This window comes from Scomber japonicus, chromosome 24, assembly GCF_027409825.1.
Source record: "Scomber japonicus isolate fScoJap1 chromosome 24, fScoJap1.pri, whole genome shotgun sequence".
Lineage (NCBI taxonomy): Eukaryota > Metazoa > Chordata > Actinopteri > Scombriformes > Scombridae > Scomber > Scomber japonicus.
The window spans coordinates 1,555,586-1,574,623 of NC_070601.1; the positions used below are offsets into that span (position 1 = coordinate 1,555,586).

Here is a 19,038-nt window from a genome sequence, read left to right on the forward strand (position 1 = left end):
ACTAGTTCCAGCTTCACCGTCACCAAAGTTTTTGAAATATTTGTTTAGAAAATCTCTAAGGCCTCTATTTACTTCTTCTCTTTTCTTTACTTTTCTGAACACCGGACTTGTGCTTACATGACATTTTGAGCATACTGAACTTGAAGTTGAAGTCAAATGACAACATCAAATTTTGATCAGGGGCCAAATCATTTTCGTGTTGGGTGGGGGGGTGGGGGGGGGGTTCCTGACCACTATTTCAAGGGCAATTAGGAAGAAAGCAAATATAAATTTATGTAATTCAAATAATACACATTTTTTTCCACAAATAGACCTATTTTGAAAAAAATTGAAAAATAATTCCATAATTTAATGAGGGCTATCCCCTACCCTGGACCCTGGACAACTGATTAATTGACTTGTTTTGGCTCTAACTTGACAGATAATGTGATAGAACTGAGTCAGAGGAAGTTGTTGCAGTTCCACCATTAGTCCACTAGATGGCGACTTATGGGTTTATGGACCTTGAGACTGAAAAGTTGCAGGAGTGATGTTTTGAAGGTTGCATTGTGTGCTGGACTCACTGGGTGGATGGATGTGTGCTTGGTGAAGCAGCAGGAGGAAATATTTGCAGGGTTCATGTACAAGTAAGTTATGTTGTTTAACTACCAGCAAGTTACAGCAAAGTGTAGTTAAGCTATGTCGTTCAGCTACATGTAGTTTAAGTGTCTCCAACACTGCCTCTCCTCTGCTCTTCCTCTCCTACTCTATCAGACTCGGTCATGTTAGTTGGCCATAATGCTCGCTGAAATTAAATGTCTGATCAGTCTCTGATTGATCCTGCTCAGACTCTCTGACGGAGCAGAGTCTCTCTCTCTCTCTCTCTCTCTCTCTCTCTCTCTCGGACTCTGTCCGCTCCGTTGCGGGGCAGCTCTCCCGCATTAGCTCTCCCGCAGCTGGCTCTCTCTCCTCTGTCTCATCCTCTCTGATGAAGATAACGTGTCAGGCTTTTCTACAAGCTAATGGACGTTAACATTAGAGCTAGCCAGTTGTTACGTTACAAGGCTGGTAAACGTTGGCTGCGCTGTTTCTTACCTTGCTCTATGTTGACTTTACTAGTTCCTGCTTCACCGTTCCAACCCTTCTTTTAAATATGTGTTTAGAAAATCTCTAAGGCCTCTATTTACTTCTTCTCTTTTCTTTACTTTTCTGAACACCGGACTTGTGCTTACATGACATACATAAAAAGCTTTTATGTAACTCAAATATTACACTTTTTTTTCCACAAATAGGCCTATTTTGAAAAAATTTGAAAAATAATTTCATAATTTAATGAGGGCTACCCCCTACCTTAATTGACTTGTTATGGCTCTAACTTGACAGATAATGCAATAGAACTGAGTCAGAGGAAGATGCTGTAGTTCCATCATTAGTCCACTAGATGGTGGCTTATGGGTTTATGGACATTGAGACTGAAAAGTTGCAGGAGTGATGTTTTGAAGGTTGCATTGTGTGCTGGACTCACTGGGTGGGTGGATGTGTGCTTGGTGAAGCAGCAGGAGGATATATTTGCAGGGTGCATGTACAAGTAAGTTATGTTGTTAAGTTTGACTTGTTTTTGTTAATTCCAACTAAATAAAAAGTAAATACAAGTAAATACAAACACATGCTGCTTAAGGATTCTTTTCTACTTTTGGACTTTTTGACATGAGTGACTCGACATTGACTGACTGTCCCTCCACATCAACACATTTAAGCTGTTGGTTGATATTGTTTGATTCTGACAGGATGATCAATAATTAAGATGTAGATATTTAGATTTATCTTCCAACATGTTCTCCAAAGTTTGTGATGAAGCACAAACATAAAAGAGCAAGAAACACAGTGGAAAGTTACTGTAGATAAAGTTAAATTAAGTATGAAAGAAAGCAAACTTACAGTGAAGAGTCCAAACAACTGCTTTACTCTGTGATGACAGTCATGTGACTACATGGCAGTCATGTGACCTGCATCAGGTGACTGAATGGATCCCAACAGGTGACATCCCACACACTGCCATCTGCTGGTCATTTATGAACATTACCGGTGCACCTGTGTGTGCAAAGTCTCCTCTAACCCGAACCTTTACTTCAGAACTATCCCAGGATCAAAGCCACAACCTTAGAACTTCCAACCTCATCCATGCCTTGTCAAGTTACTGATTCCATTGAGCACTTAAAGAACTGCAGCATGTCTAAGAGAATATCTCACTTTTGCAGTCTAACATCAAGAGGACAGACTGAGAAGTTTGATAAAACCACTTTCCCCAATGAGATCCAGTGACTCAGTGGTTAATATATCTTCTCACTCACAGAGATTGTGAGTTCAATCCAAGGTTACTACTTTTAAAGTCAGAAAGCCTAAATAAAATGTGAAAAACTCTAAAAAAGATGAACAAAAGAGTGTTAGTTCACATAGCTCTGGCTGTTAGATGAGTGCTTGGGAACCTTGAGGTCATTGGTTCAAATCTTGCACAGCCCTGAGTACTTTTAAAGTCCAACATCCAAATTAAGAAGATAAATGCGCCCGGAGAAAAAGTCTGAGTGTAGACAGGCTGGCTGGTGTAGTGGGTTTGTCTCAGATCATAATGTGTTTGTGCTACAACACCCGGTTTGAATCCGGGCGTTGCTGGGATACAGATAGTGGGAAAATTTCCAAGTAATTTTAGTAAGTCCAACATCCAAATTAAAAAGATACCAAGCAGGAGCACACCTGGCTCGACTCATTTAATCAGCTGAACTCACTCTTCAGTCAGCTGATTGGTCAAATGGTGTGCTCCTGCTTGGTTGGAATGAAAACCTGCAGCCACATGGCCCTTTGTGGAATGAGTTTGAGATGCCTGGTCCAGACTAACAGAATAGGAGTATATCTGGACTGTCATGTTAGCATCCTTTCTTTCTATAGAGTCTCCTCCAACACATTGATCCAATTTTCCACCAAATTCCACAAAGGAGGTCCAAACCACTAATGAATTAATGCATTTTGTATGTAGCCTGCCATATAGCCACTGTTGGTCAAACACTGAATGCTCCCTCAGCTCAGTAGGTCTTGAATGCAACCCCAGGCTTGGCCCCGCCTCTAATCAAGGTAAGGTTATTTAAGACACCTGTGTACGTTTGTTCTTCCTTTTCGGCTGCCATGTGTTCTGGACGGAGGTCGGTATGCTGAGATGTAACTGCCAGAAGTTGTTGTTTCTGAGAGCTAACTTTGGTTTTCTATGCTTAGTTTCTCTGTTGGTGTCTCCAGCTCGTAGACTACTACTACTATGGTGGAAAGTGGTGCCTGGACAGTTTGATTCTATTGTGTATGCAGGTGGCTAACTAACTCTGTCTCTTTTTGTAGGATACCATCTGCTGCTGCTTTTTGCCTGCCCTCTTTAGTACAGCCTTATAAGTATTGGAGATTAGGACCATCCATTTTTGTTTAACCTTTGTAGTTTGTAGTTTTATTAGATTTAGTGGAGTTGTGGGCCAGTCTGCTGGGACAGGTTTGTCCCTCTGGTTGAGGTCTCTTCACAAGTGAGTATATGTTGGCACACCTAGAGATCTGCTAGCCCTAGTCCACTTGTGTTTTGTTTTTAACTATTGGTAGTATATTCAGATTGTAGTTTTTAAACTGAATTTGTAATAAAATGCTTTTACATTAAAACTCAATATTGTCTTTAATTTACTTTTGTCAGCTTACTCTTGAAAAATGTATCAGAACCAGTCTATGACCTGAACTCTATTTTGGAGTCACTGACTTTTCATGTACCATAATTCCAAGTGGTGTATCACATCTAGTCACTTTCCAACTGTTAGCACTGCTGTGTACAATGTACAGCAGTTCATTTTGTATGGTCCTGCTGGAAATGGTCCAAATGCACCATTTCCTTACTAGAAGTAACAAATGGTGTTTACTTACACCTTCAGTGTACTTAGTGCAACTTGCTTTGGTTCTGATATGCCTCACACTGTGCTAATTGTCTTATACCTACAATGTATTGCCATGTAATTGTGAGATATTGCACTATCTGTTGAATACACTGATAATGTAGTCAAATCTGGGGAAAAAGCCTAATAAACCATGAAACAGTTGCTGCAGATTTTTCAAATTTTATTCAACCATCACAGATCTTACGTTCCAGTAAAACATTGTCTTTAAATTTCATCCTCAAACTCAGGCTGAGCAGAAGTGCCTGGTCACATCCCAGCAGGTGGACTCCAGTTCTCCACACCAGTCAAGCAACACTAAACAAAAAAAAAACCAACACATTACTAGAGAGCACTTGAGTTTTGAAAAGAAATTGCAATTCACATGTTAGCTTAATAGAATCTGTGCCAAAGTCCTGACATTTCTCTCCAGATAGAGAAGTCTGCCATGGCAGTACAGGATTGGGGATACATACCTGACATCAGTCTTGGTTCCTGCTGTGTACTGCCCCCTACAGGCCAGCTGCTCCACACACTGCTGTAGAGAAAAGAGTCAGTTAAAGCAGGAACAATACTGGTCACTGCTCAGGGTTTGATTATCACCACATTAATATACATTTTACTGGTTTTGCATCACTCACCTTCATCTCCACACTGAGCTCTTAGTAGTATCAGTAGCTCTGCCTGCAACAGTCAAGGAACATTTACTTCACATCATAAGTCATATGGCTACTTTGATTGAAAACTTATTTTCTACCACCTATGAAAGTTCAACTTCAAAGCTTCCTTAGGAGTGAGTCTGAAGTGTGCAGCCTTGTACTCTCATTGGGCCAAGCTCTGCAGCAGCTCAGCGACAGACTCTAAAACAGAACCTGCAGCCAAAGCCAAATACAGAGATACTCTACCAGCACTGTAACACTGAGCCAGACACACACTACCTGGACAGCTTACTGAGCACTGGAGTGAAACAAACAGCCACCATGATGTGGTATCTACTGCAATTTAAACATTGTGCTGTCTTTTAAAAATCACTACAAAATAATTTGATGTGAAAAATAAAGAAATGTAAAGTTCTGGGACATGACTTGAATGCAATGTGAATCTTAAAGTGAACCACCACAACTCTGTTAACCTTTACTCCAAAGAAAAAGACTGGGGGGGGGGGGGGGGGTTGGTAGTTTGATCCCATGGCAGCGGCTCTGTCATGGGGGACCCAGCATCTCTGAAACAAAACATAAAGGTCATAACGTGCTGCAATGGAGCCACCAAGGGTCACAGAAACTGGAGGGCAGGCAATGAACACAAAGTTGACTTAATGACTGGTTTATATATCTAAAGTCAGGTCATCCTTGTGATGTAATATGTGCACATAAGTGCTCAAGTTCAGCTGCGTGGTTGAACACGTTCAGTAACGTTAGCCAGCAGCACAGTAAAGTCAACAGGTCACTCAAAAACCGCCAAAAAACGACTCATAAGCGCCATTTTATAAAAGTACTTGAACTTTCTCACGAATTTAGTCCAATAATACATTTCTTTAAAAAAGCTGAACTTCTTACCACGTTTAAACAGACGTCAGAGTCACGTCTCCCACACGTTTTTCTTCTAGACTGAGATCCAGAGCGAAAGGCACGCTCATATTTATAACCTACGGCTCTCGCAGTGCATTATGGGAAGAGACGCCCTTCCAAAGATCGTCTCTTAAACAGAACGACCACTAGTTTATTTCCCCCTGGATCTTCATTCATTTTATATTTAAGTATAAAAGGTGAAACAACAACATTTGTAGAACATAAAATTTTGGGAAGCTAGTGTTTGAGATAGCTCAGTGAGATAAGTGTTGGGCATTAGGCAATTGAAATTAAGGTTGTTGGTTCAATCCCCGTTTAGGGTCATTGATCTTTAATGTTACTTTACAGCATTGGTGGTAACTCCAATTAGAATACTGCCCCCTGTAGGCAACCAGTAGAAACACATCCACAATCCTCTTTGGAGGATTTGGGATTTTAGGCCGATAGGACGCAGACAGATATGTGAGCAGGCCGGGGATCGATCCCACCACCCCCAAAACTCAAACCGGCTGTCTAAATCACTGAACCACAGGCTCACATTGGCTCCACAAGTTTTCATCAGCATTTGACTCTCCAGCAGTTTGTCTGACTTTCAAAAAACTGTGCAACAATTGAACCAACAACCTGACAGCTTCCCAAGTAGTCATCGAAGGCATTAGATGTGTCTGACTTGGAAAAACAATTGGACAGAGTGAGAATTGAACCCACGACCACTAAGATTCAAAGCAAACAGCTAACAAACTGAGCTATTCCCCTTGGGACTCAACCAGCAAAATCACAAGTTCAAGAAGGTTTCCCAACAAGCTGAGCTGTTTGAGTTGAGATGCCGAGGTTTGGTTTCTTGCACCTGAGGCTCCAACTTGTCAACCTAATTAATCTGTAATTGGAACAATGATTATGAATGATTGACGGAATTAATTTATTAATACATAATTATTAATAATCATTAGATTAACATTAATTGAAGCAAGTAATGTTAATCTATTAATGATTAATATTAATAATTAATTAATATTAATTAATCATTAGTAATGTTAATTGAATCAAGTAATGTTACTCTATTAGTTATTAATTATTAATGTTAATAATTAATTAATTGTTAATGAACAATTAATGAAGCCACACCTTGATGAGATCAATGAGTTGATGACTCATAAAATCACAACAAATGATTAGTCTACATATAAGTAAGACTATAGTCTTATATGTAGGGGCTGTAGTAAGGCTATAGTCTTATATGTAGGGGCTGTAGTAAGACTATAGTCTTATATGTAGGGGCTGTAGTAAGACTATAGTCTTATATGTAGGGGCTGTAGTAAGACTATAGTCTTACTTATATGTAGGGGCTGTAGTAAGGCTATAGTCTTATATGTAGGGGCTGTAGTAAGACTATAGTCTTATATGTAGGGGCTGTAGTAAGACTATAGTCTTATATGTAGGGGCTGTAGTAAGGCTTACAAAAGTAAGTCAGACAAACTGCTGGAGACTGAAAAGCTGATGAATACTGGTCTACAGCAGTGAACCCTGCTCCTGGAGAGCTACTGCCCTGCATGTTTTATACACACCTGATTCTAATTATTAGCTGAAGCTCGTTAAAGGGTTTGATAACATGCTAATAATTAGAATCAGGTGTGTTAGAGTGGGGAGATACCTAAGGGCAGTAGCTCTCCAGGAGCAGGGTTGGAGACCACTGCTGTAGACCAAGTGTGTATTTCTGCACTCTTTTGATCCTGATGAGATCACCTGATTAAAAATATATGAAATAATATTCACGACAGCCTATCCAGTCTATACTGATTTAAAATTCTACAAGAAAGCTCTCTTACTTCATACTAGCACTGCAAGGGTATGAGGGATGTCCTGAAAACATCTCCCAGTGGAAGACTTAAAATGATGGAATGAATTATATAATGAGTTTGCAACTTTCTCATATGAAGCCATTGTATATTCTGTTGGTGCAACTGTGAATTACAGTTAACTAGCTTGTTGAACTGTAGTGACAATGTTTACATTAATTTATCACAGTAATAATATATTTACATGAATAAGTTCAACAAATAGGCTATAATATTTTCAAAACATTTTGTGTTGAGTGTGGCTGGTGAGCAGTCAACCTATAATACTGTATGTTTTATCGTCCAGGGGGAAATAAACTACTTACTTACATATAAGTAAGATTATAGTCCCTACATATAAGACTATAGTCTTATATGTAGGGACTATAATCTTACTTACATATAAGTAAGATTATAGTCTTACTACAGCCCCTACATATAAGACTATAGTCTTACTACAGCCCCTACATATAAGACTATAGTCTTACTACAGCCCCTACATATAAGACTATAGCCTTACTACAGCCCCTACATATAAGACTATAGTCTTACTACAGCCCCTACATATAAGACTATAGCCTTACTACAGCCCCTACATATAAGACTATAGCCTTACTACAGCCCCTACATATAAGACTATAGCCTTACTTATATGTAGACTAATCATTTGTTGTGATTTTATGAGTCATCAACTCATTGATCTCATCAAGGTGTGGCTTCATTAATTGTTCATTAACAATTAATTAATTATTAACATTAATAATTAATAACTAATAGAGTAACATTACTTGATTCAATTAACATTAATAATGATTAATTAATATTAATTAATTATTAATATTAATTAATTAATTATTAATATTAATCATTAATAGATTAACATTACTTGCTTCAATTAATGTTAATCTAATGATTATTCATAATTATGTATTAATAAATTAATAATGTTAATCATTCATAATCATTGTTCCAATTACAGATTAATTAGGTTGACAAGTTGGAGCCTCAGGTGTAAGAAACCAAACCTCGGCATCTCAACTCAAACAGCTCAGCTTGTTGGGAAACCTGCTTGAACTTGTGATTTTGCTGGTTGAATCGCAAGGGGAATAGCTCAGTTTGTTAGCTGTTTGCTTTGAATCTTAGTGGTCGTGGGTTCAATTCTCACTATGTCCGATTGTTTTTCCAAGTCAGACACATCTAATGCCTTCGATGACTACTTGGGAAGCTGTTAGGTTGTTGGTTCAATTGTTGCACAGTATTTTGAAAGTCAGACAAACTGGTGGAGAGTCAAATGCTGATGAAAACTTGTGGAGCCAATGTGAGCCTGTGGTTCAGTGATTTAGACAGCCGGTTTGAGTTTTGGGGGTGGTGGGATCGATCCCCGGCCTGCTCACATATCTGTCTGCGTCCTATCGGCCTAAAATCCCAAATCCTCCAAAGAGGATTGTGGATGTGTTTCTACTGGTTGCCTACAGGGGGCAGTATTCTAATGGAGTTACCACCAATGCTGTAAAGTAACATTAAAGATCAATGACCCTAAACGGGGATTGAACCAACAACCTTAATTTCAAATGCCTAATGCCCAACACTTATCTCACTGAGCTATCCTAAAGACAGCTTTCCCAAAATTTTATGTTCTACAAATGTTGTTGTTTCACCTTTTATACTTAAATATAAAATGAATGAAGATCCAGGGGGAAATAAACTAGTGGTCGTTCTGTTTAAGAGACGATCTTTGGAAGGGCGTCTCTTCCCATAATGCACTGCGACAGCCGTAGGTTATAAATATGAGCGTGCCTTTCGCTCTGGATCTCAGTCTAGAAGAAAAACGTGTGGGAGACGTGACTCTGACGTCTGTTTAAACGTGGTAAGAATTTCAGCTTTTTTAAAGAAATGTATTATTGGACTAAATTCGTGAGAAAGTTCAAGTACTTTTATAAAATGGCGCTTATGAGTCGTTTTTTGGCGGTTTTTGAGTGACCTGTTGACTTTACTGTGCTGCTGGCTAACGTTACTGAACGTGTTCAACCACGCAGCTGAACTTGAGCACTTATGTGCACATATTACATCACAAGGATGACCTGACTTTAGATATATAAACCAGTCATTAAGTCAACTTTGTGTTCATTGCCTGCCCTCCAGTTTCTGTGACACTTGGTGGCTCCATTGCAGCACGTTATGACCTTTATGTTTTGTTTCAGAGATGCTGGGTCCCCCATGACAGAGCCGCTGCCATGGGATCAAACTACCAACCCCCCCCCCCCCCCCCCAGCCTTTTTCTTTGGAGTAAAGGTTAACAGAGTTGTGATGGTTCACTTTAAGATTCACATTGCATTCAAGTCATGTCCCAGAACTTTACATTTCTTTATTTTTCACATCAAATTATTTTGTAGTGATTTTTAAAAGACAGCACAATGTTTAAATTGCAGTAGATACCACATCATGGTGGTTGTTTCTTCCAGTGCTCAGTCAGCTGTCCAGGTAGTGTGTGTCTGGCTCAGTGTTACAGTGCTGGTAGAGTATCTCTGTATTTGGCTTTGGCTGCAGGTTCTGTTTTAGAGTCTGTCGCTGAGCTGCTGCAGAGCTTGGCCCAATGAGAGTACAAGGCTGCACACTTCAGACTCACTCCTAAGGAAGCTTTGAAGTTGAACTTTCATAGGTGGTAGAAAATAACAGTTTTCAATCAAAGTAGCCGTATGACTTATGATGTGAAGTAAATGTTCCTTGACTGTTGCAGGCAGAGCTACTGATGAGCTGCTCAGTGTGGAGATGAAGGTGAGTGATGCAAAACCAGTAAAATGTATATTAATGTGGTGATAATCAAACCCTGAGCAGTGACCAGTATTGTTCCTGCTTTAACTGACTCTTTTCTCTACAGCAGTGTGTGGAGCAGCTGGCCTGTAGGGGGCAGTACACAGCAGGAACCAAGACTGATGTCAGGTATGTATCCCCAATCCTGTACTGCCATGGCAGACTTCTCTATCTGCAGTGGAATCTTAGTATTGGAGAGAAATGTCAGGACTTTGGCACAGACTCTATTAAGCTAACATGTGAATTGCAATTTCTTTTCAAAACTCAAGTGCTCTCTAGTAATGTGGTGTTGTTTTTTTTGTTTTTGTTTAGTGTTGCTTGACTGGTGTGGAGAACTGGAGTCCACCTGCTGGGATGTGACCAGGCACTTCTGCTCAGCCTGAGTTTGAGGATGAAATTTAAAGACAATGTTTTACTGGAATGTAAGATCTGTGATGGTTGAATAAAATTTGAAAAATCTGCAGCAATTGTTTCATGGTTTATTAGGCTTTTTCCCCAGATTTGACTACATTATCAGTGTATTCAACAGATAGTGCAATATCTCACAACTACATGGCAATACATTGTAGGTATAAGACAATTAGCACAATGTGAGGCATCAGAACCAAAGCAAGTTTTACCAAGTAACTGGCGTAACTAAATGAGGTGTAAGTAACTAAATGAGGTGTAAGTAAACACCATTTGTTACTTCTAATAAGGAAATGGTGCATTTGGACCATTTCCAGCAGGACCATACAAAATGAACTGCTGTACATTATACACAGCAGTGCTAACAGTTGGAAAGTGACTAGATGTGATACACCACTTGGAATTATGGTACATGAAAAGTCAGTGACTCCAAAATAGAGTTCAGGTCATAGACTGGTTCTGATACATTTTTCAAGAGTAAGCTGACAAAAGTAAATTAAAGACAATATTGAGTTTTAATGTAAAAGCATTTTATTACAAATTCAGTTTAAAAACTACAATCTGAATATACTACCAATAGTTAAAAACAAAACACAAGTGGACTAGGGCTAGCAGATCTCTAGGTGTGCCAACATATACTCACTTGTGAAGAGACCTCAACCAGAGGGACAAACCTGGCCCACAACTCCACTAAATCTAATAAAACTACAAACTACAAAGGTTAAACAAAAATGGATGGTCCTAATCTCCAATACTTATAAGGCTGTACTAAAGAGGGCAGGAAAAAAGCAGCAGCAGATGGTATCCTACAAAAAGAGACAGAGTTAGTTAGCCACCTGCATACACAATAGAATCAAAGTGTCCAGGCACCACTTTCCACCATAGTAGGGAAAAGGGTCTACGAGCTGGAGACACCAACAGAGAAACTAAGCATAGAAAACCAAAGTTAGCTCTCAGAAACAACAACTTCTGGCAGTTACATCTCAGCATACCGACCTCCGTCCAGAACACATGGCAGCCGAAAAGGAAGAACAAACGTACACAGGTGTCTTAAATAACCTTACCTTGATTAGAGGCGGGGCCAAGCCTGGGGTTGCATTCAAGACCTACTGAGCTGAGGGAGCATTCAGTGTTTGACCAACAGTGGCTATATGGCAGGCTACATACAAATGCATTAATTCATTATTGGTTTGGACCTCCTTTGTGGAATTTGGTGGAAAATTGGATCAATGTGTTGGAGGAGACTCTATAGAAAGAAAGGATGCTAACATGACAGTCCAGATATACTCCTATTCTGTTAGTCTGGACCAGGCATCTCAAACTCATTCCACAAAGGGCCATGTGGCTGCAGGTTTTCATTCCAACCAAGCAGGAGCACACCATTTGACCAATCAGCTGACTGAAGAGTGAGTTCAGCTGATTAAATGAGTCGAGCCAGGTGTGCTCCTGCTTGGTATCTTTTTAATTTGGATGTTGGACTTACTAAAATTACTTGGAAATTTTCCCACTATCTGTATCCCAGCAATGCCCGGATTCAAACCGGGTGTTGTAGCACAAACACATTATGATCTGAGACAAACCCACTACACCAGCCAGCCTGTCTACACTCAGACCTTTTCTCCGGGCGCATTTATCTTCTTAATTTGGATGTTGGACTTTAAAAGTACTCAGGGCTGTGCAAGATTTGAACCAATGACCTCAAGGTTCCCAAGCACCCATCTAACAGCCAGAGCTATGTGAACTAACACTCTTTTGTTCATCTTTTTTAGAGTTTTTCACATTTTATTTAGGCTTTCTGACTTTAAAAGTAGTAACCTTGGATTGAACTCACAATCTCTGTGAGTGAGAAGATATATTAACCACTGAGTCACTGGATCTCATTGGGGAAAGTGGTTTTATCAAACTTCTCAGTCTGTCCTCTTGATGTTAGACTGCAAAAGTGAGATATTCTCTCAGACATGCTGCAGTTCTTTAAGTGCTCAATGGAATCAGTAACTTGACAAGGCATGGATGAGGTTGGAAGTTCTAAGGTTGTGGCTTTGATCCTGGGATAGTTCTGAAGTAAAGGTTTGGGTTATCAACTAAAATATCTTAGAGGAGACTTTGCACACACAGGTGCACCGGTAATGTTCATAAATGACCAGCAGATGGCAGTGTGTGGGGTGTCACCTGTTGGGATCCATTCAGTCACCTGATGCAGGTCACATGACTGCCATGTAGTCACATGACTGTCATCACAGAGTAAAGTAGCAGTTTGGACTCTTCACTGTAAGTTTGCTTTCTGTCATACTCATTTTAACTTATTTATCTACAGTAACTTTCCACTGTGTTTCTTGCTCTTTTATGTTTGTGCTTCATCACAAACTTTGGAGAACATCTTGGAAGATAAATCTAAATATCTACATGTTAATTATTGATCAACCTGCCATAATCAAATCAACAGCTGATCAATATCTCCTTTCTTTTTCTGCAGCTCTGAGAAATGAATATGTCTGACTATTAAATGTGTTGTATTCACTGATGTGGAGGGACAGTCAGTCAATGCCGAGTCACTCATTTACTGAGTGAAGAGTTAAAGCATAAAGCATTTAACAGCGTCTAAAAGTAGAGAGAAATCCTTAAACTGCACTTTTATTTACTTTTGTTGCTTCACCAAGCACCTCATATGTTGTAAATGCAAGCTTAAAAACATCACTCCTGCAACTTTTCAAATCAGTCTCAAGTCCAAAAACCCATGTCACCATCTAGTGGACTGATGGTGGAACTGCAGCAACTTTCTCTGACTCTTTCCTCAAGTTAATTTGATGTTGCCATTTGACTTCAACTTCAAGTTCAGTACACTCAAAATGTCTGGTCAGCACAAGTCCGGTGTTCAGAAAAGTAAAGAAAAGAGAAGAAGTAAATAGAGGCCTTAGAAATGTTCTAAACAAATATTTTAAAAAAGGTGGTGACGGTGAAGCTGGAACTAGTAAAGTCAACATAGAGCAAGGTAAGAAACAGCGCAGCCAACGTTTACCGGCCTTGTAACGTAACCTAACTGGCCAGCTACAATTTGCTGTAACTTGCTGGTAGTTAAACAACATAACTTACTTGTACATGCACCCTGCAAATATTTCCTCCTGCTGCTTCACCAAGCACACATCCATCCACCCAGTGAGTCCAGCACACAATGCAACCTTCAAAACATCACTCCTGCAACTTTTCAGTCTCAAGGTCCATAAACCCATAAGTCGCCATCTAGTGGACTAATGGTGGAACTGCAGCAACTTCCTCTGACTCAGTTCTATTACATTATCTATCAAGTTAGAGCCATAACAAGTCAATTAATCACAACTTTGATTTTTTTTCCTGCAAAATTTAGCTTGAAACAACTATTTTTAAGACAGTTAAGTATAAGAGAAGATCTGCAAACAGCTCCTAAATTTAACTGTAATCCGTTACTTATGAAAATGTTGATGATTAGGGTTAGGACTCATGTGAGAGCTGCAAAATAACATAAAAGAAAATGTATAAACACAATAAGTTGTTCATGCCTGTCTAACTCTACAGCTGCAGGTCTCTGTACAGGTTCCAGAGGATCCTGATCCTTTCCCATCCCTTCCTCTTTTATCCTCATCAATCTCCCCCCCCCCCCATCCACTGACTCCTCCTCCCTTGCTCCTCCTTCACCATCACCAGTGGAACAACCAGCACCTCCTCAACCTGTGGCAGCACCTCCTGCTGTTGTAACTTGGTAAAAATGTGTATTGCAATATTTGTTCATTCAGCATCTTTCTGCTCTGTATGATTCAAAGTATGAAAATCATCTTTCTGTTGTTTTTAGTTTGTGTGGAATATTGCATGGGATCATTTTTACCCTGTAAAAGTGTGATAATTAAATTCAATAAATACATTTCAATTAAAGTGACTTTGATATTTGAATGATATTCAGGAGCACATATATATATATATATATATATATATATATATATGGAGACACCTCCATGTTGTCTCTGATTGCTCTCGTTAACACACCTGTTAGATCCAGCTGGTCTTGTCTGAAGCACCTTACTCTGAGTTGTATGTAAAAACAGTCCGATAAACTTCATCAGAGGAGTTAAAGAGAATCTGTAGAGAATAAAAAAAGATTAGAAGACAATGTAGAAGTTGAGGCTTTGATTGTGGGACATTTTTGCTGTCCAACATCAAGAGGACAGACTGAAAAGTGTGAGAAAACCTTTGTCCCCAAAGAAGACCCAGTGGGTCAGTGGTTAAGATATCTTCTCACTCACTCAGAGGTTGTGAGTTCAATCCCAGGTTACTGCTACTTTTAATGTCAGAAAGCCCAAATAAAGACTGAAAAGCTCCAAAAAAACTAACCTTAGTGTGTCTGTCCAGGTAGCTGAGGCTGTTAGAAGACTGCTTGGGAAGCTTCAGGTTGTTGGTTCAAATCTTGCACACTTTTAAAGTCCAACACCCAAATTAAGAAGATAAATGCGCCAGGAGAAAAGCTCTTAGTGTAGACAGGCTCAGTGGTGCAGTGGGTTTGTCTCTGGTTATAAGGTGTTCGTGGTGCAACGGCCGGTTCGAATCCGCCCGTTGCCAGCACCTGGTTTGTCATAAGTGGTTTGGATCGGAGGGCAGGCAGGGCGAGACAGGGAGGGACACCCGGGGGCGCTGACCCCTGGAGTCTGGGAGAGGTGGAAAGAGGCTGTTATGAAACCTATTGGCTTTTTTATTGATTTTTAAAAAAAATTTATTGCTTAATTCAAAAAAAATAAATCCCTCCTCCCTGCCCGGCCCTCCCCTCACAGCTGAAGGTTGTCACGCAGCTTCAATCCAATTCAAATAAAGTTATCTGAATTGAATTGAAGCTGCGTGACAACCTTCAGCTGTGAGGGGAGGGGCCTTGCAGACGTCCAGCGGTGGTCCTCATCGTCTATGGCGGCGGCAGCAGCAGCAACAGCAGCAGCAGAGATCTACAGCTCAATAGAAACATAAAATTATGTTAACAATGTTATCTACAAAGACTTTTATTCCAAATGCAATTTCCATGGTCAACAAACTATTTAAAGATAGATGAAAGGGAGGTGTAGCTAAGAGCAAAGACCAAAATGGTCTGGTTGGTGCTCTTTGCCTTACACCTGATATGCATGCATATGTGTGGGGGCTGGGGGCTGGGGGTTGGGTGGGGGGGGGGGGTATATGTGATGTGCTGTGGCCATCTCCTGGACATATATCTATGTGTAATGGCATGAATGTGTTTATTTTATCTACTCTTTGTGTTTGGTATATTATTTTTTACCAGTGAGACCAAAGACAATGTTCATGCAGGACAAGAAAGTATTTCTATTCTATGTTTGAAGTTAAAATGGCAATTTAACCAAGTTACTCACCACAGCAGGAGGTGCTGCCACAGGTTGAGGAGGCTTATACCTGGGAAGATTTTCTGGTGGTTTTGCAGCTCTCACAAATATACACACAGTAGAGTGCAGACTAAAACCTTCACTACATAATAAGATACACAGAAGCTTGAATAATAATTAAAACATAACTAATAACACTGATGAATCTGAAGATCATATTAACCACTAACAGTTATTTTACCTCTTTTTTTCACATCTCCAGCGTTGGATGAAACTCAGCAGCAAAAGATGAAGTGTGACCTGCAGGAGGCGCACATGGAGCATCAGAGGGTCCCTTAAAAATACAGCACACAGACACACACACACACACACGGCTTTATGGACTCGAGAGTGATTAGCAGTATTGCAGGAGTGATGATTTGGAGGTTACATGCAAGTAAGTCATGTTATTCATTTTAAATAGTTTTTATTCATTTTAACTAAATAAAAAAGTGCTGTTTAAGGATTTTTCTGCTTTCAGATGCTGTGAAATTATTTCTGCAAACATTTTCAAATCTACAAGGGTCCTTTTTAAAAAGTGTTAAAAGTTAACAAGATTAATTATAAAAAAATCTGGCCAATAACTCATGAATAACCTTTAAAAATGAAGTGGATGTCCTGTAACAGATCCACTATTTGGATTAATATATAATAAGTGCCACGGGTGCGTAACTCCTCCCGCAGCTTTGAGAAAACCCCGACAATATATACATCAAAACGTGCGGCTCGATCGGGGGAGGGGTGCTATGACTTTTGGTGTTGAAATTCCAAAGTTTCCCAAAGTTATTCCCAAAACAACGGGAGATTTCTCCATTGGAAATGAATGGGAATTTTTTGAAAAACAAAATTTCACCTTTTTTCACCGTTTCTCAGAGTCACCTAGCTCTCTCATACCTGCACGTAGAAATGTCATTCAAACTTTAAAACAGAGGAAAACTTGTCCTCTCTGGAAAAATACCAACAGTTTTTATATAACATGTAAACTTTTCAAACTATGAGCAGTCAAACGAGGAGTGGAAATCACTTTTTCGTCAAAGTTAGAGTGGAAGTGGCAGTTAGCTTGAGTGTGAGAAGCAGTAAAAAAGAACCTTAATTTTTATTTTTAACTCGAGCTCACGGCCAAACCGTAAAAAGGAGACAAATAATTTTTTGTCAAAATGTAGACATAGGTGTTGGGATTCATAAAATGTGACTTTGACAGGCGGGGTCTGCACAAAATTTAAACAGGGGGGCCGAGACCAGCAGCAATACCTGTCTCACTCCCATTGACCCTAATGTAATCGTCTTTTTAAAAAAAAGAATCTCACTCTGTGTTCACACTGAGCTTACTCGCTCATTTTAAGGAATACCTGAATAAAATAAACACTGTCAGAATCTGCCGGCTTCTGTGTCTCTCACGGTGTTTTAGGTTTTTGGACAGGAGTTACGGTTTTCTCACAGTTTGCAATTGTTCGGGACCTTGTCAGAAGTCACATTCTGAGGGGATTTTTTTTCCCAAGTAGATTCTCAAATCGCCGTAGCAACCGTAGGGCCTTAGCTGCCCTTAGCAACCGCAGGGCCTTAGCAACCTGTTGCTGGGCAGAAACTGAGCTACGTTTTTCTGATTGGCTAATTCCTGCCTGTCTGAGCTAATTCATTTGAATGGATTAATTCATGTTTACTGAGGACAAAATAAATAGTTTTATTGTTTTGTATTGTAGTTATATGATTTGTGGTGTATAAAAAGATTCAACATTTATCAATAGAAGATGAAGAAAATAATTATAATGAGTAATATAATTTCATACAACTAAGTAATTAAAAATAAAAACTACAATAAAATCTACTCTCTTAATGATTTGAAGATTTACTTAATAATTTCATAACAGTGATGTTCCTGTCTGTGGAAAAAATTTGTTTAAATAAATATTATTCTTAATATTTACTTAATATTTTTAATATTAATATTATTTAATATTGATATTTCATAACAAGAAATGTCTCAAAAGCAGAATATGATCAGGGTGACTTTTGAACACTGGAAATAAATTGTGTACTCGTCCCGGCAGCAGCCCAGTGGCACTCAAAATATCCCTGGGATTTCCTAGTATATAATATTATTATTTATCATGCATAATACTAACAGAGCTAATGTTGCAGGTCTTCTGTTATACTTAACTGCCTTAAAAATATTAGTTCAAAGCTGAATTTTGCAGGCAAACATAATTTTTTTGGCTCTAACTTGATAGATAATGTAATAAAACTGAGTCAGAGAAAGTTAATAGCGACAAGAAGCAGCAGCATGATGCTCAGGAGGAGGATTTACTTACATTTACTGACTGAATCATTAATATTCAGCAAATTCAACACCAATAAAACAACATTTAAATAGATTGAGGTATCTATTAGTTCTCTTTAGTGTTGTAACATTAATATTTGACATGATGCACAAAAAGAAATGTTTTAAAATATAATTGTGACACACTGACTTTGATATGAATTATATTACAGTAAAACCTTAACAGCAGCAGACGTTACATCTTAATTTAACAAAATTTAGTAGCTTAACTTTGAACTCTTGGCTCAGTAGATGAAGTATAATCACAAAGATCATCTCCTCCTGTCTGAGTGTAATTACATAGACATAGGATGTTATTGTAACTGTTCCTCCACATCAGTGAATACAACATTTAATTTTTTAATTTTAATTATCACATTTAATATCCAAACATGTAAAACATATTGATTTCTCAGAGCTGCAGAAAGTAGACATTGATCAGCTGATTGATATAGTTTGACTCCAGCAGGCTGATCAATAATTAACCAGATTTTAGATTTATTCTCCAAAGTTTGAGATAAATAAATAAAAAGATGAAACAGAAATATGAAATAATAAGAAATAAAGTGTGTAAAGTTAAAATAAATATGAAATATAGCAAACTTACAGTGAAGAGTCATCAGACTGCTCCATGTTCTGCTGTCAGCTGCTGTTTCAGGTGAAGTGGCGCCATCTGGTGGACATGAGGGGGAAGTACAAGCACAGACATGTTAATATTTTAATGTAGCTTGTCTAGACTGTTTTAATACACGTATTTTCTTTATAAAATAATAACTGAGTGTTTTT

The 19,038-nt window shown here is 38.9% G+C and overlaps 2 long non-coding RNA genes across 3 annotated transcripts; one reads left to right on the forward strand and one right to left on the reverse strand.

The window, feature by feature from the left end:
• Nucleotides 1-4,146: 4,146 nt before the first annotated feature.
• On the reverse strand, nucleotides 4,147-4,589 carry LOC128354313 (uncharacterized). The gene is made up of 3 exons (XR_008321008.1): nucleotides 4,571-4,589; nucleotides 4,406-4,467; nucleotides 4,147-4,247 (listed from the first exon to the last, which is right to left on the reverse strand). It is a non-coding gene; the product is annotated as an uncharacterized LOC128354313 (long non-coding RNA).
• A 4,565-nt stretch (nucleotides 4,590-9,154) lies between these two features.
• LOC128354311 (uncharacterized) lies at nucleotides 9,155-10,600 on the forward strand. Of its 2 annotated transcripts, XR_008321007.1 has the most exons (5): nucleotides 9,155-9,199; nucleotides 9,534-9,624; nucleotides 10,070-10,107; nucleotides 10,211-10,272; nucleotides 10,456-10,600. It is a non-coding gene; the product is annotated as an uncharacterized LOC128354311 (long non-coding RNA). The 2 variants fall into 2 exon arrangements; XR_008321006.1 differs by lacking the exon at nucleotides 9,534-9,624 and having other exon boundaries at nucleotides 9,162-9,199.
• The last annotated feature ends 8,438 nt before the right edge of the window (nucleotides 10,601-19,038 follow it).